The 27319-nt window shown below is 44.4% G+C and overlaps 1 long non-coding RNA gene across 1 annotated transcript; it reads left to right on the top strand.

The window, feature by feature from the left end:
- Positions 1-2610: 2610 nt before the first annotated feature.
- Positions 2611-23577, top strand: LOC149875161 (uncharacterized). Its single transcript, XR_016439291.1, has 3 exons — positions 2611-4095; positions 5372-5482; positions 18573-23577. It is a non-coding gene; the product is annotated as an uncharacterized LOC149875161 (long non-coding RNA).
- Positions 23578-27319: the final 3742 nt, after the last annotated feature.

Genomic DNA, 27319 nt, shown 5'->3' with positions numbered 1-27319 from the left:
TTTCAATCATGATTTAAATCTTGTTGATTTAAAGTCAGTCCACCCTGGGTGCATTTCCACCAGCTTAAATTTATTGCGCAGTAACTTACTATGCAATAAGTGGGAATAGGTTGACATCTACACGTACAGGCATTAAAGCACACTAACGCTGTGAGTGGACTGACTTGGGACCATAGTTAGTCCCAAATCAGTCCACAGACAGTGTTACTGTGCAGTAAGGCATCTATATGTGCACTACTGTGTAGTAACTAATTGGGCATAAATTTGATACCTGCTCAAGTTGGCAGAAATTGTCATATTTACTGCACAGTATGGGGGTACACATGTAGATGCATGCCCGTACTGCACAATAATTTCAGTTACTGCACAGTAAATGCACATGTTTAGATGCATTCCCTGACTAGAGTTTATGGGACTGTTTTCTGATTGTCAACATTAAAAGTAAGATCAATGTATTGAGAACCTTTGTCCCTTTTCCTGAGCATAACCCTCTGAATAACTTTAATCCTTAAGCAGCGAATGCTTGAGACCATGGATTCAGGATGTTTGGTAGCAGCAAGTGATAATAAACATTCTACAAAAAAACAGAGTCTTGTATTAATAATAAGTTCAATTCATGCACAAATTCTGCTATTTTCTACACTTTGTTTTTGTAAATAGAAATCAGTAAAATTAATTTCTCCATTTTAAACCACTTTTTAAACCAGAAACATTTTGGTTACTGGGAAACTAAGATCCTTTTTCAATTGTATTTTTATGATCCTTAATGTTGTTCTTCAGGACAAGAATATTGGCCAACAGTGCCAGAGAACTGTAAGACCTTTAATATATATTCTTTGTTGCTGTGCTGTTATCTTGAGGGCCCAGGCTAGATTTCAATTTTGGTGGTTTATATTTTGTCTAAATTCCTCTCAGCAGTCCTGTACAGGTACGCTGACTTTTTTTCTCCATCAGTGATAAACTGTTTTGTAGTAGCACAGGATGATGTGAAACAGCTATTATTTTTCAGCATAAATAGGTCAGTCAATACCTGTGTGCATGCATGCATGTCCTGTAGCAGGCCTGGGGTGCCCCAAGATGGCTTGCTGCGCTCCTGGCATCAGTCCTATCCTGCTAATCCTTCCCACATCCCAAACTGCATCACCTCTCACTTACCACTACTTGCTACTAAAAATTAGGGAGTAGGCTCTCAGTTCTGTAGAGGAGGGGCAACCTTAGGTGCTTCTCTCCGTTTTCACATCATCAGGCCTCTCCTGGCCCATGCACCGCTTTCACCTAGAGGGCCCCGCTAGGCTTTGCTTTATTTACATCATAGGATTATTATCCTATGCACAACAGACTCTCTGGGCCCCAATCAGTGTCCAGCAGGTGTTCTGCCCCCAGGCCAAGGTTCCATTAGTCTTGGTGTCCCATACTCAGTTCCCCATGGCCTTCAGCCCCATCTGTAGTTTTACCAGGCTTCCTAGTCCAAAATGAACCATAAACCAAAACGCTCTTTTCATTCTTCCTCAAAGTGCCCTTAGTGACTTCATGGCTTAAACTTCTGCAGCCCAAGGTTTCCTTTGCCTAAAATCAAAGCAAACTCCACAGTCAACTTAATTTCTTTGCAGTGCCTTTGCCTCCAGTCCTTTCCCCAGGCTCTTCTTCAGCTCTGCTGAGCCTTTTCCCGATTCAGGCCCTCCTAGGCCTACTCACAGTTCCCCATCTCAACACTGCAGCCTCAGCTTTGCAACAGAAAGCTTGTTGCAAAGCTAAGCCTGACTGCCTACTCCGCCTTGGAGATGGGCTTATATCTCCCCATGATCCACCCCTTCTGGCCTCCATGCAGTCCTCGAAGCACAGCCCCCATTTTCTTATTCCTACATTGACTCTCTTGTGGCAGGATAGGGTTCTCTGTTACATGTATACACTCCCACACTCCTGAGGTTATACCCTTACTCTTGAGGACAGTGCTCAGTGCTTGTTTTCACTGCAAGAGTTGGCTTGAATTAGTGTGGTTAAAATAATCCATTGGAGTTACCCTATATTTGGTGTGAGAAATCATATTGGGAAACTCTTGTGCTGCCTAAATTGACTGGATTAGGAGTTGCTACACTACAACTCCAGCTGCTGCATTGCCAGTGTTTGTCCAGCAGCAACATCTGAGCTTAAACCTGTACTGCTGATGGGCCATCCCGCTGGTTTTTTAAAGCAACACTTAAATTAGTTAGATTTTTGTGTATGGGTATGAGTTGTAGGCCTCAGTACAGGCCTTATAATAAGACTTGACCCAAACAGCTTGTGTATCAGCCTTAATAAAAGTATTCTGGTCAGCAGCAGAACTGTTGCGGAAGTATTTCGCTCTTGCTGAGTAGGAACGTATCAGGAAATTGTTTGTCAACACAGGAAAAACAAAATGGGTCCTTAGATAGGGTACCTCTAAGGCAGAACAGCTCCACAGATAAAGGATATCAAGTACTTCTGCACAGAGTTATAAGTAGATTAGTAAGATACAAATATGGTAAAATAGTTTGCCAGATATTTAGCTAAATTTAGAAATAGTGTATGTGTGTTAAGATAAACTGTTGACCTAAAGAGTACATAAGAGGCAGAAAGGCAGGCAAGTTCTTTGAGTAGATGTGATATCTTTTATTAGACCAACTGAGTAGTTAGAAAAAATTTCTTGGCAAGCTTTCGGGTGCAGTCACCCTTCTTCAGGCATGGGGAGTCTCTGCTGTTCTGAGACTCCAAGAAAAGAGATAGAAAAGCACCAGCCCATTGGAATAATCCTGAAGATTAGAAGAGATCTGGTCATCCATTCCCTACCCTGTGCTGAACCCAGATACAGGAACTAGGAGCCCCAGACATGACTGCTGGCTTAACCACCAAGTCACATGGCATTCATTAGATCTGCGGGTGGTGAGCATGTTGTATTGCTCTTAACTAAGTACAGTAACAGAATTGTAACTGCTAAGGTTGTTTTTGTTTGACTTGGAACTGTAACTATAACTGTAACTGTTAGGATTTAATAAACTTGCTTATAGTTAATGTGAAGGAGAGAAAGAGCCAGCAGGCTCCTTGGCTCCCAGCCTGAGCGAAGGGCCAGTGGCCCCAGGCCCGCAGCCCCAAGGAGACAGGCAGAAATCCCCCTTACCCAGGTGTGTGGAGAAGGGAGGGCCGGTACTTCCTTCGCCGGCATAAAAGAGAGGCCGGGCTGACAAGCGGAGGCAACGCAGGACCGGAAGGAGGACGTGGAGGTGATGGAGTACGCCGGCGTACGCTGCAAAGGCTGCGAGCAGCGCCGAGTGCCGGTAGGAGCCTCTGGGAAGGGCTAAGCCCCAGCGGGGGTTTTGAGGCCAGTCTGCGGGCCCCTGCCGGGCATAGGACTGTTTGCTTACCGGCCGGGAGCGGATGGAGCCCGGCTGGAGCTGGGTACCGTAAAGACCCTAATAGAAGGGCACGATTTCATTCTGGGTACCGTAGCCCCTGTAATACCGGCGCAGCTCAATAGTGAGCTTCAACTGTAAAAGGGGAAGTCGATCAAGCCCTCCAAAGGGACTCTTCAAGAGCCAAAAAGGGGGTTCGACCCTACAGAAAGCAAGCTTGTATTGGAGGACGACTGCAGATGGCTGGAGCAGCCGCTCCAAACAAGGGAATCCTCTTGGTCGTAGTGCTTGTTTTGATTTTCATTTTTCTTTCATGGACTATCTGAGTGACATGCGGATACGTGGCCAGACCAGACAGTTGGCTACCACCCGGTGGAACAGGCGAGGGTGTAGGGGTGGCAGAGCCCTCAGAAACTCGGGACCCACAGGACGCCGGTGAGACTCACAATTGGACTGCATGCGTCGGACAGCTGAACCAACTCCATTAACATCAAAGTCATGGCAGGCGAAGCAGGCGCGTGCAACGCACCCAATCAAAGGTGAGGATACACTCAGCAACCAGCAGGAGGCGCCTGCATGGTCTGCGGGCATTGGTGATAAACCCGACAGTTAAGAACAACTGTGACTTAGTCTCCAAACCTAGTAAAAAGACCTGTAGCGCCATTGGACATAACAGAGTTGGGTGAGAGGCAAAACTGGAGCTGTACTTCAAGCTAATACTGCTGCAAAGGTAAGTACATGAAATCACACTGAAAGGACAATAACTTGTGGTCACTGTGCAAGTCTTCCCATAAACACAGAATCACAGAGAAGTAGGGTTAGAAGGGAACTCAGAGGTCATCTAATCCAACCCCCTGTTTGAGTCAGGATCATCCCACATGAGTCCTTATCTATTGATTCCTAAAACAACACTCTGTCACACAAATACAAGACATTTTGCCCAAAGACCCCAAAAGCACCCTAACTTAGCATAGGTAAAAAGGGATGAGGGCTGTCAATGTCCTGTCACTGTAAAGATTATTAAAACCTACTTGAAAGATCTAAGGAAAAGGTCATACCTCTCCCCACAGCTATTACAAACTCCCATAGTCTGTACCATTGTGATATGGGGTAAAATTATATCTTGATCCCAAATATGAAATCTACCGTAGCACAACACTCTCTTACACACTGCTGGGGAATTAATTGACTTGATATCAACTCTAGAGAGAGAGTGCTGCTGCTTCCTGAATAACTAATGCTTCTTTCTGCAGTGTTATTCAGGTGAAATCCACGCCTCACTGAAGTCCATAGCAAAACACAAGAACTAGAAAAATATTGCCAAAAATCTTTCCCTTGAAATATATCTTTTAATCAGAAATGCTTGAAAGAACATTCCATCTGGGATTGCACTTTAGATCAAAGAGGGAATGACACTCATTCCAGAACTAGGAAGACTTTGGCATCCAAGTTCAAAATCTTTCTTTGCCTGAATCAAGGGACAATTTGAGTTCTGGTCTCCTGCTTTCCAGGTGGCTGATCTAACTACTGGGCTACTGACTAATAGGCATACAGAAAGGAAATGACCCACAAGTCATTCAGTCCAATTAACCAGGTTGTTGCTTGTTAGGGCAACTATTGGTGGGATGTGTTTCATCTAAGCTAGCCACAACCCTTGAAAAAGAATAGCCCAGGAAGGGCTATAAATTAGTTAAACCTACCTGCAGGGTCTAGAGTGGAGACAGAAGAGTAGCATGCACCCCATGTTGTTTTAAAACTACATGCTCCCTGCACATTGGAGGATGTGCAGGAAGGGATGTCACCAGGAAGTGCCCAGAGACGGAGAAAAGCTGGGTGCCAGAGGCAGCAAACAGCTGCCAAGAACCAGAGTGGGATGGAGGCAGCCGGGAGAGCTCCCATGCTCTGACCCAGATCTCAGCCTGAGCAGCTGAGCTGGGATGAAAGTGCGGAGAGAACCCCGAGCTCTAGTAAGCTGAAGAATTAGAGGCTCTGGAGTTCACTTGCAGGAGACCCCGTAAGAAGACTCGGAGGAATCTTCAGTCTCAGAGGAGCAAGCTAGGAGAGCTGTGCACCAACGGATGAATGACCAGACGAGAAGCAGTCAGTGAGTTGGTCATGTGAGTCTGATCCCTGTATAGCACTAGACATAGTGTGCTGCAAGGCAGTGAATATATTTTCTTTCCTTCTTATTTTATATGTTTATTTCCATAATTAGGAAGCAGACAAGTCAGGATTGTTTCAGCATATGTTATTTATTATTTGGACATTATCCTAATGCAATGCGATGCTGCGGCTAGTAAAGCAACCAAAACGCTGGCTTGCATCCATAGATGCTTCTCGAGCAAATCCTGGGACATCATTCTCCCCTTGTACTCGGCCTTGGTGAGGCCGCAGCTGGAGTACTATGTCCAGTTTTGGGCTCCACAATTCAAAAAGGATGTGGAGAAGCTTGAGAGAGTCCAGAGGAGAGCCACGCGCATGATCAGAGGTCAGGAAAACAGATCTTATGATGATAGGCTGAGAGACATGGGAGTCTTTAGCCTGGAAAAGCATAGGCTCAGGGGTGATCTGATGGGCACCTATAAGTTTATCAGGGGTGACCACCAGAATCTTGGGGAACGTCTGTTCACCAGAGCACCCCAAGGGATGACGAGGTCGAACGGTCACAAACTCCTGCAAGACCGTTTCAGGCTGGACATAAGGAAGAATTTCTTTACTGTCCGAGCCCCCAAGGTCTGGAACAGTCTGCCAGCGGAAGTGGTTCAAGCACCTACATTGAACACCTTCAAGAGTAAATTGGATGCTTATCTTGCTGGGATCCTATGACCCCAGCTGACTTCCTGCCCTTTGGGCAGGGGGCTGGACTCGATGATCTCCCGAGGTCCCTTCTAGCCCTAATGTCTATGAAATCTAAGTCATGAGTGATACAGGCCTGGTGGATTTTTATCTATCCGGTAATCACTCTAGACCTATTGGCCTTAAAGTAACAACTTAAGGAAATTACATACATCACAAAAAACTGACTAGTGTGATCTCACAATGGGAAGCCACCACTGGTTGTAGGGGAGGTGGAGCCCCAAGAAACACACCAAGAGGGAACCCTCTTTTGAAAAGGGTGGGAAACCATATATTTTTGGAGCCTCCTTTCTTTTTTCAATACTTAATTAGATATTCAAGTTGTGGCAGGAGCATAAAGAGGGAGTATGTGCCCCTTTTTGGGTAAGACCCTGGAGGGTGACACAGGTAGTAAGTGTTTGTCCAAAAAGGTCTTTAAGCACTTCTACTCCAGTTCCTCCTGCACATGACAGCCACAAAGCAGCCCATAATGGACTTAGGAGTTTTAGAACAAAAAAAAAAACAAAAACTTTCAGTGCACTATGGGAAGAGAGCAGGAGACCATCAAGTCCTAATTGGGGGTGAATGTCCGTTCTCAAAATTTGTAAAAGGGCTGTTTTCCCTGGCACAGCACCTAAAGCATCTTGCTTTGGCTCTGAGGGTCTAATTTTGAGCCTTGCTCTGGACTCATGCCAGAGGCCACCTTTTGTTGACGTAGCTGTAAGTAGATGCCTAACCATTTGGGCTGGGCAATTAAAGGCAGTCAGCTGTGATACTCACCACTTCATCATTCCCATGTGTGGGGTAGGCTACAGAAAGTAGTGTTTTAATTGTACTAGCCTTATGGCCTGCTGGGCTCAGAAGGACCCTTGGCCTTTGTTTTCTTTCTGCATCAGAATGAAAACAAAATGTCTAAACCTTGAAAGTTTATGATATAAAATGGCTGTTCCCTGGCTAGTCCAGCCCAACCCCCATTGACCCATGAGCCCCAGGACATTGACTTGTCTGTTTCTTAAACCAAAGCCTGACCATTACTGGCCCTGATTATACATGTGATCTCTGACGACTGTATTTTGGCACATGCATATTTCACTTAACTCCTAAATCATATTCTCTAAACCACACAGCCAGAATCACATAGGATCTTTTGCTAAATATTACATTTGTTTCCCAAAGTGGTGAATAAAAACCGTTCTCTTTGGCTTATCAGATAGCTGCAACCAGCAGGATTTATACAGTGAAGAGACCTGGGCTATCAGGGAAAGACAAATGTCCCTCTTTTCATATAAAAAAGATATGTGTTCCTCTGTCTCCAGTAACAAATCAGTATCAGGTGAGAGCTGAATGGTTTCCTAGAGAAACGGGTCACATTTCTAAACATGTCTTTGAGGTATTTTTTTCATTTAGTTGTTATTCTAATGGTTTATTTATTAAATGTTACAGAAGCAAACTGGTCACTCATTTACTGAAATAGCTTACTTAACAGTGTTTCTTATTCAACAGTTGTTTTTAAGTACAGATAAGAACACACAGGTTGGCTTCTCACTGCATCCTTTCAGTCTGAATCAGACCAATTAAGTTTTCACCTTCTTTAGACATTTTGTGGGATACCATTGCAGGACAAAGCCATAATAAGCTCCTGCAGTTTAGGACAATTTCACAAAAGTAGACTGACATGATTCAGAAAACTTATTTTGTGAGCTTCCAGTGGGCAAATAATATATTTCATAGACATTAAGGCTGGAAGGGACCTTGCAAGATCATTGGGTCCCCAGCCCCCTGTCCAAAAGGCAGGAAGTCAGCTGGGGTCAGATCACCCCAGCAACATAAGCATCCAAGTGTTTATTAAAGTATCCAGAGTAGGTGGTTGCACCACTTCTGGAGGGAGTCCATTCCAGACTCTGGAGACTCGTATGGTAAAGAAGGTTTTCCTTATGTCCAGTCTAAAATTATCTTCCAGCAGTCTGTAACCATTATACCTTGTCTTCCCATGGGATGCCCTGGTGAACAGATGTTCTCCCAGTTCCTGGTACACACCCCTTAAATACTTACTAGCCAATTTTCTGTCAAGAATGATGTGGGGGGGCAGGTAGGGATGTATCCCCGCCCACCCCCCATCTGGGCCTGCTCCCCCTTCCCCACCTCCCTGCTGCAGCGGTGGAGGGAAGGCAGGAGTGGGCCTGGGCCCAATGCATGGGAGGACTGGGCCCAAGGGTGGAGAGAAGCTGCATTGGGTGGAGTGAGAGCAGCAGGCCCAGGACAACCAGGCAGTGCTAGGGGATGAGAGGAGTGGGCTTGCAGCCAACATGGGGGAGCAGGGATGGGGGAGGAATAAGCTCAGACCCAACAGGGGGAGGAGGCTCACTCCTCTCCCACAGCTGCCATGTTGGGCTAAGCCAGGCTGGGCCCACTGTTCCCCCTGCAACAGCCACAGGGCTTTTCCCCTGGCTCAGGCTCGTTCCCCCATCCCCATGTCAGGCCCAGGCCTCCCCAGGCCACACCATCTTGCCAAACCATGGCGTGCCCACTCCCCCCACCCTACCCCCTGTGTCGGGCCTGCTCAGGGACGGGAGGAGTGGGCCCAGGCCCAAGGTGGGGAGGAGGCCCACTCCCTCCCTCCCCTAACTGTTGCCATGTCAATCCAGACCCGCTGTTCCCGCTCCTTCCCCCCCCCCCCACCCCAACCACAGCGAGCCAGCTCTTCCCCTGCTCAGGCCTGCTTCCCCACCCACATTGGATCTGGACCCACTCCCCACCCCACATTGGGCCTGGACCTGCCACCTCCCTCCCATGTTGAGCCCAGGCCCACTCCTTTCCCCCCCGCCCCGCATTAGCTGCAGTGAGCAGGGCGGGGGCAGTTGAAGCCAATCCGCTCTGTTGCCACTGCCTCCAGGGAGCAGCAGGGCAGGGGGAGCAAGGCTAGTCTGCTCTGTTGCCACTGCCTCCAGGGAGCAGAGCGGGGGGGGCAAGGCCAGTCCGCTCTGTTCCCACCACCTCCAGGGAGCAGGCATTGCCCCCCCTGCCCCGTCCCGTGTCTCCATCATCATGGCAGAAGGCTGCCTTCTGTCAGAATGCTTCATCACACTCCGATTCACTGTTTGTCGGCCAATCAAAGCGCAAATAAAGCATAACGGACAGACAAACAGATGGACAGACAGATTTAAGCTTTTATAATATTAGAATAGGTTGCCACCCCTGAGCCTTTGCTTCTCTAGGCTGAAGAGTCCCATGCTTCTCAGCCTCTCCTCATTAGGCCTGTTCTCTTGACTTCTAATCTTGTGCATGGCTCTCCTCTGGACTCTCTCAAGCTTCTCCACGTCCTTTCTAATGTGTGGAGCCCAGAATTGGGTGCAATACTGCAGCTGCGGGTGCAGCCTCACCAAGGCCGAGTAAAGTGGGAAGATGACTTCTTGGGTCTGGCTCAAGATACATGGGTAGATGCCAGCCAGAGTTTTATTTGCTTTGCCAGCTGTAGCATCACAATGGTGGCTCATGTTCATCTTGTGGTCAATAATTACCTCCAAGTCTCTTTCGGTCATGGTGATAGTGAATGCAGCACTGCCGAGGCTATAAGTATGATGTGGGGTTTTTTCTCCTGAGGTGGAGCACCTTGCATTTCTCCATGTTTAATGTCATCAGGTTTTGATCTGCCCACCTTGCAAGCTGTCCAGGTTGGCCTAAGTTGCCAAGCTATAGTTTCATAGTAGTAGGATCGGAAGGGACCTGAGCAGATCATTAAGCCCGACCCCCTGCCATGGCAGGAAAGAGTACTGGGGTCAAATGACCCCAGCAAGGTGATTGTCTAGCCTCCTCTTAAAGTCCCCCAGGGTAGGACCCAGCACTACTTCGCTTGGAAGTTGGTCAGGGCGGCTAGGAAGTCAGATCCTCGCTGCCCTGACAGTGAAGTAGCACCTCCTGATGTCTAGTCTGAATCTACCCTCTGCCAGCTTGTGACTGTTATTTCTAGTCACTCCTGGTAGTGCTCGGGGGAACAGGGACTCCCCCAGTGCCTGCTGGTCCCCTCTGACTAGTTTGTAACAGGCCACTAGATCCCCCTCAGCCTTCTCTTGTGGAGGCTGAACAGGTTTAGGTCCTGTAGCCTCTTCTGGTAGGGCCTGCCCTACTGCCCCCGATCATGCGAGTGGCCCTCCTCTGGACCCTCTCCATGTTGTCCACATCCCTCCTAAAGTGCGGCGCCCAGAACTGGATGCAGTACTCCAGCTGCAGCCTGACCAGTGTCACATAGAGGGGGAGTATCACCTCCTTGGACCTGCTTGAGATGCATCTGTGGATGCATGACAAGGTGCGGTTGGCCTTTCTGACACTGTCCCCGCACTGCCGGCCCATGTTCATTTTGGCATCAGTGATGACTCCAAGATCCTTTTCTGTCTCTGCACTGATAAGAAGGGAGTTCCCTTGCCTGTAGGTATGGTGCTGGTTCTTCCTCCCCAGGTGCATCACCTTGCATTTGTCAGTGTTGAATTCCATCCTATTCTCATCCGCCCACCCCTGTAACCTCTCTAGGTCTGATTGTAGCTTATTCCTTCCTTCTAGTGTGCCCACATCCCCCCACATCTTAATGTCATCAGCAAATTTGAACAGGGTGCTTTTTATCCCCTCGTCCAAGTCACTGATGAAGATGTTGAACAGTGCGGGGCCAAGGACCAAGCCCTGCGGAGCCCCACTGCCTACATCCCTCCAGGTTGAGAATGACCCATCCATTACCACTCTCTGTGTGTAGATCTCCAGCCAGTTAGTGATCCATTTGACTGTGTAGGTGTTGACACCACACCACACCACTATCCTCTAGCATGACCGCACTTCCCCATAATTTGGTGTCATCTGCGAACTTAGCCAGTCTGCTTCTGACACCTGAATCCAGATCATTTATGAATATATTAAAGAGTACCTGTCTGAGTAATGAACTCTGGGGGATGCCACTGGTCACCACGCACTATGTTGACTTGGTTCCATCAACTATCACTCTCTAGGTCTGACCACAGAGCCAGTTCCCCAGCCATCGGAACCTTATATTAGACATAAGGTTGTTGAAGATGCAGGTCCCCAATTTTACCATGAGAACATCATTGGAGCCCAAGTCAAAGGCCTTTTTTAAATCTAAATATAAGACATCAACCCCCTCTTCTTTGTGCAGGTGATGTGTCACCTGGTCATAGAAGGAAATGAGGTTGGTAAGGCAAGACCTACCCACAACAACGCCGTGTTGGCTATCTCTCAGAATGTTGCCTTCCATTAGCTTGTTGTTGATGGTTTCTTTGATTCTTTTTTTTTTTTTTTTTCCAAGATCTTTTCAAGGATTGAGGTCAAACTTATTGGCCTGTAGTTCCCTGGATCTTCCTTCCTTCTTTTCTTGAAGATAGGCACCACATTGGCCCTCTTCTAATCTTCAGGATCCTCTCTTCAGTGCTATGAGTTCTCATATATCCTCGCCATTAGTTGTGCTATGATGACAGCCAACTCTTTTAGCACTCTTGGATGCATTCCATCTGGGCCACCTGTTCCCTCACAAGATATTCATCAATTATGAAGCGTATGACTGCCTTTACCCTAGTAATCCTGCATCCTGCCAGGCACAGTGGTCCCCTTGGGTTGGTGGAAAACTGATGCAAAGTAATCATTGAGGAGATTAGCTTTTTTTCCTGGGTGATGGTTGTCAGCTGCCCCATCTTGTTCAGCAAGGATCTGATGTTGCCCTTGTTTTTTAAGTGACTTCCCATGTATTTGAAGAAGGACTTTTTATTGTCCTTGATTCCTGTTGCCAGTTTGGATTTGGTTTCAGCCTTGGCTTTTCTGGTCCATCCCTACAGGTGTGTGTCAGTGCTGCATAATCCTCCTCAATGGTAGTTCCCAACTTCCATTCCTTATAAGCTTCTCTTTTCAGGTTCAGGAGGTCCATGAGTTCCCTACTGAGCCAAGCAGGTCTCCCAGTCCTTTTGCTACCTTTCCTATGGGCCAGAATGGACTTCCCTTGTGCTTTTAGGATCACTGCATGTAATGCATAATACGTACAATATTGTTATTGCTCTAAGGCAGCGGTTGGCAACCTACAACCCAAAAAAGGAATGGATTTGGCCCATGAAGGTATGATCTGGTCTACATTTTGCTAAGAGCACACTAATCCTCAGCTGTTTGATCTGGTCTGCATTTTCTAATGGTGCTCTGATTGCCTTCAGCTGCTCCAGCTGGATACTACAGCCCACAGAGGGCTACCTTCCCCATTGCAGCCTCTGCTCACAGTCACTAGAGTGACTGGATGGGAATGGTGGCCTGCAGCACCAGCTGGGTTGCTGGTCGTGGCCTAAAAAAGTAAAAGGTTGCTACCTCCTGCTCTAAGGCAGTGTAGGACAACCATTTGGGGCAGACATGCCACTTCCTGAGTGCCACTCTGAGCCCCCAGGAGCATACCTAATAGGAGGTGCTCTCTGAGGCACTAGATTGGAGGTAAGGGGGCTGAAGCATCTTGTTGCAGCAAATGGACTGGAGCAGGAGCAAGACATGGTTACCATAAGAGGTGTCACTGCTAAGAGGCAGGTTAATCTTTCCCTGAGTCTAGAATTGCTGCAGTTTTATATGATGGTTGAGGAACCAACACCCTGAATTTGGTGGTAACTGCAGGGCCAAGGAAGGGTTAACCTGGGTTTTGGTAGTGACACCTGACATCGCCTATCAGCAGCTGTCCTGGCCCCCATTCCACCTCCACTCCATCTCACACTCAGAGTGTTCTGCTCTCTGCCTCCATTCCAGCACCTTCCTTTCTTGAGTGTCTGGGTCTTGCATGCTGCACCTTGCAGCTGTCCATGACACTTGTGGTATGCATGCCACAGGTTGGCCACCTAAGTTCATAAAGGCCACAGTTATGAATCTCTTGAATGTGCAACAGCACAGTTAGATCCCTCACTGAGGAATTTCCCACAATTCCCTTCTCCCTGCAAAGGTAGGATCCAGGCACATTTGCCCAATATTTGCCAGGCTTTTTATAACAAAAATCCTCACAGCACTCCTGTGAGGCTGGAAAGTGCTGCACCATTTGAGCATCCATCCTTTCTTCAACCTGGCAATAGCACCTTTTTTTTACACTCCTGTCCTTTTTAATCACCATCCTGTCAAGGCTAAGTATCAAATAAGAGACAGGTCCAGAGCCGTAGTCACTAGCTCATAATGCTTAGACCAAATATTAGACCACAGATCAGACGTCACAGTCACTAGCCCAAGGATAGGTGGTGGTGTGCAAACTGCTGCCACTCACTAGTGCCCTAAATGGCCCAGAGACTTCCTAGATCCTATGTAGTGTGAATCAATGGGAATGAAGGATAAGATAGCCAATCAGGCAAGAGACATGTGGGGATAAGTAAGCCTATTGCAGGGGAGCATGAGTCCTCCCTATTTGTGTGAGGGTGGGTCATCACGTACCCTCTACAACGAAAACCATGTGGGAGACATTGGGACAAAATGAAGCCCCAGAAAGGCCCTCTTTTTCTATAAATTTACAGTTACAAGTAAAATGCTTCATTTCTTTCACATAAAGTTAGGCAGAGCCTCTTTGGTTATGCATGACTTGAATGAGGGGGTAGAAAGCTCAGTCATCAAGTTCATGGATGATACCAAGCTGTGGGGAAACACAGGCACATCAGAGGATAGGACAAAGGTCCAAGACAACCTTGACCAACTGGATTTATGGGCTAAACAGAATCAGATGAGGTTTAACAAGAAGTGCAGGGTTCTTCATCTGGGTAAGAAGAACCTTCACCATATCTACACAGTGGGTGATGGTCCACTGGCTGGCACAGCATTTGAATGGGACCTGGGGGTCACGATAGGCTGGAAGATAAATATAAGCCAATGGTGCAATGAGGTTGCCATAGGGGCAAATACAACTCTGGCGTGCATCAGCTGATGTGTGGCCAATAGATCCAGGGAGGTGCTTCTCCCCCTGTATTTGGCATTGGTGATGCCACAGCTGGAGTACTGCGTCCAGTTCGGGGCACCACACTTCAAGAAGGATGTGGATAAGCTTGAGAGGGCACAAAGAAGGGCCACCTGTATGATTAGATGCATGGAGGATAGGCCCTTTGAGGAAAGAGTCTGGAAACTGGGCCTGTTCAGTCCAAGTAAGAGAAGGCTGAGAGGTGATTTGATAGCTGCCTACAAGTACTTCAGGGATGAGCATCAAGATCTAGGGGAGCAATTCTTCAGGAAGGCACCTCAAGGGAGGACAAGGACCAATGGGCATAAGCTAATAGAACGTAAACTCATATTGGACATAAGAAAAAAACTTTTTATCTGAAAGGGTCATCAGAATCTGGAACACACTCCCAGCAAAGGTGGTGCAGTTACCATCCTTGGAGGTGTTCAAGATGAGATGGCACAAGCACCTTGTTGAGCTCATCTGAGCCCAATAACTTCCTGCCTGTGGCAAGGGACCAGACATGATGAGCTTCATGATACTGCAGATACACTGGTAGCAGTACACAAGTTATATAATTTAAAGGTACCTCAGGTATATCTATGGTCAAAGGAGTGATGGCAGAACAGGATACTGCCATGGTCCTGTCATTCTGTATTCAAATGCTGAGAAAAAGATATATGCACAAGGTCAAGTTAACAAGCTACCACTTTTAAGATGACCGGAGGCTGATCAGTGTTCATTTAGGCTTCACTAATCATATGTGGTCCTGACGCATATGAGATAAGAACTATACTGGTGTGAAGACTAGTGTTCATTTTGTTTGTCCTGTGTGGAGAATCATACAGTGAAACAATACACTGAACTGCAGTCCAACCTCACTAAAGCCTTTGTAAGAATTTGTATTTTTTTTTTAAGATACTTTTTAAAGCTCAGTGGAAGTGCTAGGGAACTGAAGTAACTCACCTGTCTACTATTAACTTGGCTGTAGCATCAACTTATTGTGCTTGGTTTATCATCATATAGTATTACCTTGTGGTCAACACTGGGGCAGTCCTGCTTCAGATTCAGGGCTTTGTTTTTCAAGCAATTGCTAATAACATGAATATAGATTTGAATTGTAGCTGTTCTGTAAGATACAATACTGCACAGTAAGACTGAAGCTTGAAAAGATGTAGCTACAGGGGGCACTTATTCAACAAAAATGGCTTTTAAGCACTTAGCTTAAGGTATGTAAAATATGCATTCCTTTATTTACACACTTTATTCCAAAGGGATCCCAGATTAATGAACCTATAAAATGTATTGCACCAAAGGAACAGCTCCACATAGGTTCTGCATCATTTATCCTTACTCTAATCCTGTTTGACACAATGGAGGCATTTGTATATCTAGAGATACAGGATGGTCCAGTAGCTTGGAAACAGAACTTGGAAATTATGAAACCCACGTTGTATTTTCAGCTGTGTTACTAACTCATGTGATGGCAAACCATAATCTAACCCTACATTTAATTTGGTTGGGGTCAAAACTAAGGGTCAAATTCTTGTATCCACTTGGCTCCCAGTGTCTACTTGTGGAGTAAGGTATTAGTCAGTGTAAATTCGGGTGGCAGGTGTGTGCCAAAAGCTAACCTGTGATGTATTAAAATGTTCTAGTGTAAACAAAAGGCTTCCAGGATTCTGTTGTGACTATTTGGAGGCTGTCCCCAACATGCAATTATCAGCAGTAGAGATGCACTAAGTTTGAAACTCCTAAAATCAGAGCTTGAATTTGTTTCCAAGGCTTCTACAAAGGATGGAAGTTGAAGCCAGGTTCAAAGGGAGACGGCTCTTTAATCACTATATGTCGTGCTGTATAAGCCTCGTTCTCCTTACCTCCCACATGGTTCATTCATTCCTTCTTCATTCAAAGCACAGCTGGCATAGACAGTATGAATCCAAGCAAATTTATGAAGGCCCAATTTATAAATATCTGCTATGCCTAGCACATGCCTTCCAAACTATACAGAACTGTATCGCAGTTTTTCTGCATACCTCTTGTTTTACACCAGGGGCATCAAAGACAGGGCCCATGCACCAGATTTGGCCTATGAAGCCCTGTCATCCAGCCTGTAGTGGTGCTGGTGGATATCGGATCAGCCTTGCATACCATATATCCACCTTGGCCCTGAACATTGCATGTGACATGTGGAGCCAATCTGGGGTCTGTGATTTATGCGCTGTGCGGGACTGGGCCAGAGTGTGTACTGAACGTGGCAGCAGGGCAGGTCCAAGACAAGTGCTGCATGTGGTTCCCATGCCAGACCAACCCTGCATCCCTAATCAGGATGCAGGGCTGGTCTTTGGGTCTGATGCTCCTCATCCAGTCCATGGGGCTGGATGAGTTTGATACCTCTGCTCTAGACTTAGGAAGCAGAAACAAACAGGGTCAGACTGGTGAAAAACAAAATGTCTGGGCTGACATAAATGCATTTATTTGGAAATAATAAATTTTGAGTTAAATGCTACCTCATGTTATCACATCTCTTTTAATTGCAACATAAAAAAATAACATCCTGATTCTGCAAGAACTTAAATAACTTTACCCATGTGCATAATCCAGCCAAGCCCAAACTACTTAATATTTAACTTTTTTTAAAGAGAAAATTTCAGTTATTGGCAACTGCAGCTATCCTAATGGGAGAATGAAGGCAGGAGGACCCATAAGCTAAAGTAAACTACTCTGAACCTTAGTGGAAAGAAAACTACTTTCCAAATAAACATTTTAAGTATCCTCGGGCAAGAAACTGTCTTACTGTAGGTTTATACCGCACCTACTACAGCAGTGATTTCTATATTATCTCTATGCTGAGCTCAGGACTGCCACTGAAAAGCAAGTTCCACCCACTTGCTTCTAGTCAGTATGGGCTTCTACTCAGTGGGCATGTCTGCACATGTGCATTTACTGTGCAGTAACCAAAATTATTGCACAGTATGGGCGTGCATCTACATATGCATACCTGTACTGCAGGGTAAATATGGCGATTTACGCTAACTTGAGCATACATTTGATACCTGTATTATGTAGGTATCAGATTTACGCCCGATTAGTTACTGTGCAGTAATGTACGTGTAGACACCTTACTGCCCAGTAACACTGTGTGTTTAGTCCCAAGTCATGCTATCCACAGCATTAATGTGCTTTAATGCCTACATGTGTAGACACTGACCTATTCCTGTTTACTGTGCAGTTAATTACTGCTCAGTAAATTTAAACCAGCATAAATGTACATGTAGACATGCCCAGTGTCAGATAGGGTCACCAGCTTAGAGTCCTAAGCACTGCTGAACCTGGCATGCACTTAACCAGAGTGGGACATGCTTCTTGGTAGCAGCCTTGGGCTTGGTACAGAGGCTGTAAAGACAGATCCAACATGTCCCTGAACCAATTGTGGTTTTGGGTGCCTATACTATATATTCCTTTGATAGCTATAATGTGTGCATGTGTGGGACTATTGCCTATGTATATCTTAATGTATTTTAATGGAGGCAAGCTGTCTGTATGGATATCATTTCATTCACCCTGCAGTTGAAAATAATATTATGCGTCTAATGCCATGCATTTGTGTCTTTGCATATTTTTCACACAGCATTTGCATGTAGCATTTTGACAGGCTAACTCAAGTGCCTCCTCTAAGTTTCACACTTACTCCAGATTTCTGATTTTATATGGAAGGCTCTCTCTTCTCAAATGTGTTGCTAAGTAACAAGTTAACATAAAATATTTAAAACAGAATCTTGGGGCAAGGGGAAATCTGTCTGTTGTGAAATATCACAAGTCTAGTCACAATCTGTTTTTCGTTCCTTAGAAAAAACATTCTCTTTTCAGATAATATTATACAGATGTCACCTCTATACTGCAGGTTTGGTCATAATGGAATGAACGGGCTTTGTACATCATTACAGAACACTTAAAATGATAAAGCTAGTTGGGACTTTAACTGGACCTCTGAACTCCTCCTACAAAAGCACCTGAATTCACCAGATGATTACTTAACCAATGATGATACAAAGAAGGAGATTTGGCACAAGCAGTTAAATGACTGCATGCTCTTAACCTAACATGTCACTCACTATAATAAATATTTGGCTGACTACAATATTTCAAAGCACTTTGATGAAGATGCAGTCTTTTGTGAATTGGTAATTCTCTGGTGTCTGTCAGCTATTTGAGCAGGGCAGCTCAGAAGCAGCTCCACTATAACCCATTCTGATTAATGCTACAGTGGATTTTCCTGACACCTGTCATTTTGCTCTGTAGGCGAATGACTGAAGGGGATGGACTTTCACCCAAGTGTAGCAATCACCACACCAGTCCATTACAATAAAACATTAACTATCTTCCTCAGCAGGTGAAGTGAAACTCTAACTTGTTTTCTTGAATTAATTCTTCTCTCTCTGTTCCAGGTCCTGCTGGCTGCCTCCTCTTGTACAAGACAACATAAATAGTCCCAGCTTAGGATGGATTTCTACAGCTCTTCTCAAACTTCCTTGGAAGAGCAGTGTTTTGTCTTAGTCAGGTCACTGGTTTCTCACACTGTATGAGAACACTTTGGGAAAGGCTCATTCTGGGCAATAAACACTGAATGTATCTGAAGCATTTTAGAAAGAATAAGCATGCTAGTGAGTCAGGATGATCAGTAAAGATAATATATTGGCCACCCACATCATTCTCAGCTACTCATAATTAATTCCTTCTCTAAGTTTGCTCTCCAGTGTTTACTTTCTTGGTTTTCATAGTTTATCATTAATGCCTTAGGACTTCCAGTTCCCCATTTATATTTTGTTTATGTCCCCATGTGGGTGTTGTTGTTTCTTTTGCCCAATATGTGCTTAGACTGCACCAAACACCACAGATTGCTTATAACTGAGCTTTTAAGTTACACGGGTGTCCTGTTAAAAATATCTTACTTAACATAAGACCACACAGGAACACTGAAATGTTTTCAGGGGTGGCACCAGGAGCTAGTTCTGTGGTTACTGGTATTTTCTCTGGATGAACCATCCCCATGACTTGGATCTCAACAAGAAGGACTGCTGGCCAAATCCACACCTAACCCAAAACACCAGTGTAGCCCTCTGTACATATTATAAAGGTTATAGCAAAAATTAAGGATGTGCTTCTGGGCTGGGATAACTTGAGACCTGTGATAACTAAACATACAGAACAGCAAAATGACTAGAAAGGAAGTGGTCAGGGTAAGAAGGAAAGAGAAAATGGGGTAGTAGGTAGAGAATCCACACATGGGTAGGACTGACATGCTAGAAAACAGTTTCTGACATGTGGGTGTCTGTGTGTCATTTGGGAGGAACAAATCCACCAGGAGAGGTAGAAGGGAGATACGTATCACATGTTCAATTTTGAGACTCCATTTGGTGCACAGGAGACACCCCCCAACATAGCAGATGGGCTGGGTGAGTCAGTCTGTTTGTTCAGGTTTTCATACCCTGTTGTTCCTGAAGTTTTATCTGGTTCAGATGTTTTCAACAGGGTTAATGGAGTTAATGCAAGTAAAGCTTTAAAAAAAAAAAAAGAACAGCCTTTGAACTCACCATTCATTTATTCCGCACAAGCTCTCCTCTTATCCTCACGGAAGGTATACTTGTGTAAGAGCACACATATCCTAAATTATAGAAAGATAATGCTGATCTCATTCAGACAAGATGTCAACACATTATTATACACAAAGAGTCTGACAAAGTCAGTTAAATTCTTCAGGGGTGTTCTTCCACTCCAGGAGAGTTCTTCCACGGACTCCTTGGGCTTTACTTCCCAGTTACCCCCAGTATTGCATTCTCAGCTGTAAAGCTTGTACTTGTATTACCATGTAGCCAACATTTTTTTCAGAAGAGCTATTCATTTATTTGTGGGACAAAATACACTTTTTTCAGAGTTTACAGTAACCTGTTATCCTTGTATTCAGGTGACAGGTTCTTTCTTTCCAGCATCTCACCAACCAGAGACAGTAAAATCTCACCTATAATGTAGACTGAGCAGTGCTATCAGAAAATAAAACAGACACTGTACAAAGAGGGAAACACCATGGCTTTGATGTGTTTATTTAAAAGTTTGGTTAGAGGTCTCATATTTGAGTCAATTTATCAGAAGAGTAAGTAAAGCAATTAGTGCCATAATTGCACTTACTTTGAAATGCTAATACATCAGAATGACCCTTAACTTATCAGTCTGAACAACAGCTGGAGAAGACTCGAGGTGAAAATGAATGTCACACACTTCCAAAACTAATGGCAACTTACATGGGAGTACTGAACTTAGAAGGACATCATTATGCTGTCCTCATGTTATTATCCCCACAGGATTTCTCTCACATCAGCTTGAGACAATTACTGTCCCAGATGGTAAATTCTTATAATCTTGCAGGTCCTATATACAACACAAAATGTCTGTGTTAAAAAAAACTCACTGTGAAAAACAAAGCCAGCCTACGCTGGTTTGACATACTGCAAGGGCAGCACTCATCTCCCTTGTTTTTTATATGTGGCATGCTACACGATATTTTTGCTTTGCTTTCATAAAATGCTGTCATGCACGAGGAGGTCTGGAGAGGATAATGCTTAGAATGCTTTGGATAAATGGTTGCCTGTTAAGGGACTGGATTCAGGAGCTTTAAAGGCCCCTTTTAGATACATAAAATTGACCAGAAAGAGACTGTTAAATTCCTAAGTCATGTCTAGTTTTGTAACAGAATGCTGTTGGTCCATGCCCAGCAACCAAAATGTTTTAAAACAATATTAGGCTAAATATAAATTTTAAGATGTAGGAGTGTTATTATGAAAGGGATGGTCCAGGAAATGTTCAAGAAGTAAGGGGCTTTAGGGATATATCCTTTATTGGACCAGCTGAATAAATGGGAGAGATGTTAGATAAGCTTTCAAACAAATTGTCCTTCCTCACCTCTGGGAAAGAAGTAGAGACAGCCTAAGCTAAATACCAGCTAAAGCAATTACTTTTGCTTAATTCCATTACATAAACAAAAATAGTCTCTTTAAGAAATGGAAGAAGTCTGTAACATGTGGAACAAAGAGAAGTTATCAGCAGTAGCTACAATACAAATAGAATTTAAAAATGGTTCAACAGGTAAGACAATTTTGTTTTTCTACCATAGACAGGGTTTCAACCTATTGACTTTTCAGGAACCCATACCAATAAACCAGACTAACTATTCAATCAAGCACTGCCTTCTATTAAGTTATAAGAATTTTATCCTGCAGCAGAACTTGGTCTGCTCTGATCTGAACACAAGACTCAAGCCTGGGGCAGAAGATTCTCAATCATGGGTCATTGTACAAATAACGGGGTGAGCAATGAGCAGGAGAGGCATACTGTGGTTCCTCAGAGAGATTCACCTTTATTGTCAACAGTGAAGAGCTTTCTAAAAGAGTGCTAGAAAATCTAAAGTAGCAGTACTGGCTTGTACAACAGTGCTCAGAAGTCATTATCTTATTTCACCATTATATCTGAGATCGTCAAAGCTAAGACTGATTTGGGATGCAAACCAAAGCCTCAGCCACTTTAAGAAATAGAGCTGGAAACAGTAGAACTTGTATGTTCAGATGCCAACACTTTACTAATAACTTGCCGGTTACTTAACTGAGGTAGATGCTTTTATTCTTATAATGACAGCAAGATGTAGTAAAACATTGTCTCTCTCCTTGAACACTTCATAACATAAGACGGATTCCTCTTTTAATGAAGCAACATGGGAGCAGAAAACTTGTATGTAGGAGTGTATGGTACAAAGTTCACTAACACATGCTTCCCAAACCTCTGATGCATCTTCTTCCATGGAATCATAAGGCTGGCAGGTACCTCAAGGTCATCTAGTCTGATCACAAGGTATTGTTAACTCCACAAAGAATTTGGTTTTGTCTAAACTACCATTAGCTTTGAAACCACTGTTAACAGTGACTCATCTGGGATAGCATAAAGATATGCCTACAGCTTCAAGGAGCTGACAGATGTGTAGATCCCTGCTCTAACTCTTGGCACTTCACAGAAACCACCATGAGTTAGAGCAGCCCCTCTCCTCCAACCAACAGATAGCCACCTGTTGGGTTGGGGGCGTAAAATCGAGCTCCTCTTTGGAGCTGATCCAGCAAAGGAGCCTGCCTGCAATCAATCTCCCCTAGCCCTACATCACCGCCTCCAGGCTCTGGTGCTCTTTGCAGGATGGGAGGGGGAGGGAGCTGCAGCATAGGGTTTGCCCAGCCTGAGCTGGAGGGGAAGGGAATGGGGGAGCAGAGGGGTGGAGCATGAGGCAGGGGGGCTCCAATCCATCCACCCACATCCAGCTCAGGCCTGGTGAATCCCAGCCCATAGCTCCCTCCACCCCCTTCTCCCCCATCCCTTCCTGCAGGCAGCACCAGGGACCTGGAGCACCTGAAGCACCTCCATCTGATCCCTCATTAAAGGAGGATTAATTTGCCATGCAATCAGCCACTTTTAAAGCATCCTGCAACTGTGCACTTCTGTCACAGCACAGATATGCAACACTTTCAGGGCAACCGTGTGACACGTTTGACTTCTGCCAGTGCCCTCAGTTTCTCCCCTGACTGGTTTGGCACACTGATGACTAAATGGCACGTGCCCCTGAGGAGACCTGAAGGACTAGTGTTCGCTTTTTTGTTTGTTTGTTTCCTATAGCTCCTGAAGAAGAGATCTTTGCCTTTGTTCAGCATACCAAAATAAACCAACTAACCCACCAAATCAACCATCTAGGCAGAGGGGAACCTGAAATATAAAAAAGAGGAAACTTAAGGACCTTATTGAAGGCCAGCAAGTTATTTCTTCTGAGAAATGATTTCCCCTGAGACTTTTGCCTTCCAGAAGCACATTCTACATCTGCTCTGTTTAGTGTACAGGACACAAGAAGTGCCACAGATTCATCCAGCAGCTCAGAGTGACACAGAGTGGGGAAAAAGCAGGGCCTATTCAGACCATCCTTCTTTCTCTATAGCTTTCAGAGTCCTTGGAAAGCCTAATTTAGAACTTTTATTCCTATTATATTTAATATCCAGTGATGGATTTATCCTACCTGAATTTGCCCAATCCCATTTTGAACTAGGTTAAATTATCAGCTTTTACCGCGTGTTATGGCAATGAGTTCCATAGGTTAATTATATACTGGGTGAAAAAAAAAATACTTCCTTTTGTTTGCTTTAAACCTGATATCTAATCATTTCATGGTGTGTCTCCTAGTGCTAGTATTGTGAGAAAGAGTAAATGTCTATTTACTTTCTCCACAACATTCATGATTTTACAGATTTCTACCATATTCCCCTTCACAGATACCAGGTAACATGCAATTTCTCTGGTTTGATGGGAATTTGTTTGTCTTTGCTTTGTATATTGGACATGGACCCCAGAGAGGCCAACTTTTTGTACCCCAAGCCCCTGAATAAAGTAGTTAAAAAGTCAAAAGTCCTTCCTTCCTTTCTATGTTGAACTCATTCATTTCATGTTTACTGGCTGTATCTACAAGAGACACTGACTGGGCAGTCATTACTGCACAGTCATTTAGTACTTGTATAAACAAGTACTAAATAACTGCACAGTAACCAGAGTTATTGTGCAGTGGTTAACACTGAATGGCTTTTTCACGATGGTGACTGCAGTAGCCCTAGATTACTGTGCAGCAGCTTTGTGTCACTCTTCCTGCCACGTAAAGCTACTATTCAGTAGTCATGGGCTACTGCACAGTCAGTGTCTTTTAGGCCTTTTAGGTTCATGTTTTTAGCTGACAATTAAATGTTTTCAGATCAGAGTGGAATATTTGAAATTATTAATGCTATCAAAGAGGTCTGTTTTCCCAATGAATGCCTTGGAGTAAAACCCAGGACTCATTTTCTGTATAAATTTAAAATTATTTGCCAAGTAAGATTCTCTTCCTATTTATTAGTGACAGAACCAGTAGTCATAGATAAAAATTTCTCATGATATTTAGGAAAAAAGTTTTATAAATTTTTAAACTGTCCTGTTGGGAGAAAGCAAAATATTCAACTGTAACTAATTTGCAAAGGGCAAAATGAATAATATAGTACAGAAAACCAAATCATAAATATGAAAATTCATGGTTTAGCTGGTCTAACTTCCAGTTCAATCATCTTTTCCTTGCTCTCAGTTTTGGGACAACTGAGCTGGAGAATGTAAGGGACATTATCGATTACCTTCAGGAAAGTGGCTGAAGTTAGATATTTTTAACACATCTACTTTTTTCATCTTTATCTACATCCTCTGTGTAGTAAAGACCCTCTTAGGATATACAGAGTTTACTGTATCTATTAAGGTGTTGTATCTCAAAGACAGTCACTTCAAAGTGAAATTAATTATCTAGGCAATCTAGTTATGGATGATGCAGAGAAAGCTGAAGTATTTAACGCCTTTTCTACATCAGTCTTTTAAAAAGAGGGCAACTATCAGATAGCAAGTGCAGCTGGCAGCAAAAATAGGGATAGAGACAAACAGCCTTAAAGTAGTGAAAGAACATCTTAAGATTACTTAGGTAAGCTCCATCTTTTCAAGAGAGCAGGGCTGGTACTAAAAGAATTGACTGATCTAACTTCAGAGCTATTGTCTTCCTTTTTGAGACCTCCTGGAGGTCAGGTCCTGCCTTTCCTTTTTCGTGTCCTTGTGACAGTATTTAGCAGAATTATCTATTCAGACAGGGTTCTTTGGGTACATGTGATTATCTATTCAGCTATACAATCTCACAAGAACCCAACTCAGCCCTCTACAGTACTCCCACAAAGTACCTTGCCTCAACAGAGATCCAACCCCCATCAAAATACTCTTTCAGCAACAGCCTTGGTGAACAGATGTACTTTGTAGAGTGCTCTGAAGAGCAACAGAACTGGACAATTTGGGTCCAAAAGGAGTGCAGGGAGCTTGGATTCCAATGTTGAGGACCCCATTTGGGGAATGCTGTAGTGTCCCTCTCTATCAAAATGAAGTTCTAGATTAACTACTTCAGTGTGAGCTAACCTTTTTGCCAGGCACACAACAAATTAGCCACACTCTCCAATACCAATATTCTTCCTCTGCTTGATCTGCTGCTCTGATTTCTGTTTCCTTCCTTATACTCCCTTCCTGATTTGCTACTTTGCTTTCTGCTTCCTCTCCTATCTGCTGCCCTATCCCTTCCCCAAGCTGCCACATGCCATACAAAGGCTGCCTATGCCACAGGTTGTCCACCCCTGAACTAACTGAACTGATCACATGGCAGTTGTTTTTCAGGTGAGCTCTTAAACTTCTCTATAGACAAATACAAAAACTAAACCAGGATGGGCCTCCATTTCTGTAATACCTTCCGTCAGTGAAACAATAAAAGGGATCAGACTTTCTTGCTACTATATTAATAATTTCACATAAAGTTGTTTTTTTTAAAAAATAACTTCCAATTTTCACTCTCTTAAGAGTACACCATCCTAAGTGACAAATTAGTACATCAAATAAAGAAGTGGTTCACAAACATTTTCCTACCAGGATCCATTTGCAAAGATCCACAGCCTGTCCTGACCCACAACCCCTGGCCTTGCTGGTGCCCAACCCTGAGTCCCTGCCCCCCCACCCCCCAGGTTATGCTGGTGTCACTGATGACCCACAGCCCTCTGCCCCCAGCCCTTGTCAGAAGGGCCCCCAGCTGCCCCTGTCCTGCTCAGGCCAGAGCGCAGTGTCTGCAGTGGCTATAGCTCATGTGGGTGGCAGCAGAGTAAGTCCAGCCCCAACATGGGCTGGAGGGAGGAGGAGAGTACTGTGGCACCCCCTGTACCCTGGCCTGGGGCTGCTGCGCCATGCCAGGCAGTTTGGTAAAGGCTCCTCCAGTCCCCTGGGCAATGTCTCCTGGCTGCCCCACCCACCCCCGTGAGCACGGGCACTGGGCCCAGTGACACCAGCCAAGCCACACAGCTCTCCCCCCACCCTCTTCCCCAGCTGGAAGAGGTAGGCGCCTTCCTGCTGCCCCTCTGCCCTGCCACAGTTTGCAACCCTTTGAAATAATCTCGTGACCCACTTTCGGGTCGCGACCCATGGATTGAGAAAGCTGAAATAAAGGACTAGTTGTGACACATATTTCACTTTTATGCAGACCTTCAGGAGAAATGAGTGAAACCTGAACCTTCTCCAAAAGTGCTAACTGAACCTGAAAGCAGAGTGGCCCACCATTTGACATTTGTCTGCACCCTCTCTTTCTTTTTCCCCTATCTGTATTCTCTCTTTTATTTCCCCAAGTAGACTTGCTATTTTTTTACATTATCATGAATAACAACACATCCATTTTAAAGTATAATGAATTTTAGGTGTGCAAAAGCATAGGGAGAAATTTTGCTCATAAAGACTAAGTCCACACTATTTAAAATCAGTTCAGTCCAGCATTGTATTAATAACAGGTTATTTTATGTGCTTGATTATTTTATTTCATTACATTTTGCAAATGCTTTTTACTTTTATTCATATGTATTTACTTAATCTGTTGCATGTACTTGGTTTTGACCAATTAACTGAAATAACTTAACTTTAGTAATTGCATTGAACTTACCTTGAATATGGCCAGCTGTCTTAAATCAGTGCTTAATGCTATATCTGGTATAGTTATTGATTTAATGTAAATGTTACATGTTTTACTTCCAAACCTTTCCAATCTACATTTTAAATGCATAGTACTATTGATCCTCTTTTGTGGTTGTCAAGGTTATCACGATCCACTAAATCCTTAGTTTTTATTACTGAGGGTCAGCTTTAGAACCAGTTTCCTAGTAAGATGAACTCACTGAAGTTCCTTGCAAGGTAAATTTAAAAGATAGTTTGAAAGAACAAATTTGCATAGATGAAATTATAGAATCATAGAAAATTAGGGTTGGAAGGGACCTCAGGAGGCAATTTAGTCTAATCCCTTGGTCAAAGCAAGACCAGCTACAACTAGATCATCCCAGCCAAAGCTCTGTCTAGCCAGGATTTGAAAACCTCTAAAGATAGAACTTCTACCACTTCCCTGGGTAACCTGTTCCAGTGTTTGACTACCCTCCTAGTGAGAAAATTCTTCCTAATATCTAACCTAAACTTCCCTTGCTGCAACTTGAGACCACTGCTCCTTGTTCAGTCATCTGCCACCACTGAGAACAATCTAGCTCCATCCTCC

Source organism: Crocodylus siamensis, chromosome 1 (assembly GCF_052110815.1).
Source record: "Crocodylus siamensis isolate JL-2025a chromosome 1, ASM5211081v1, whole genome shotgun sequence".
Classification (NCBI taxonomy): domain Eukaryota; kingdom Metazoa; phylum Chordata; order Crocodylia; family Crocodylidae; genus Crocodylus; species Crocodylus siamensis.
This window is presented reverse-complemented; position numbering and strand designations above follow the sequence as displayed.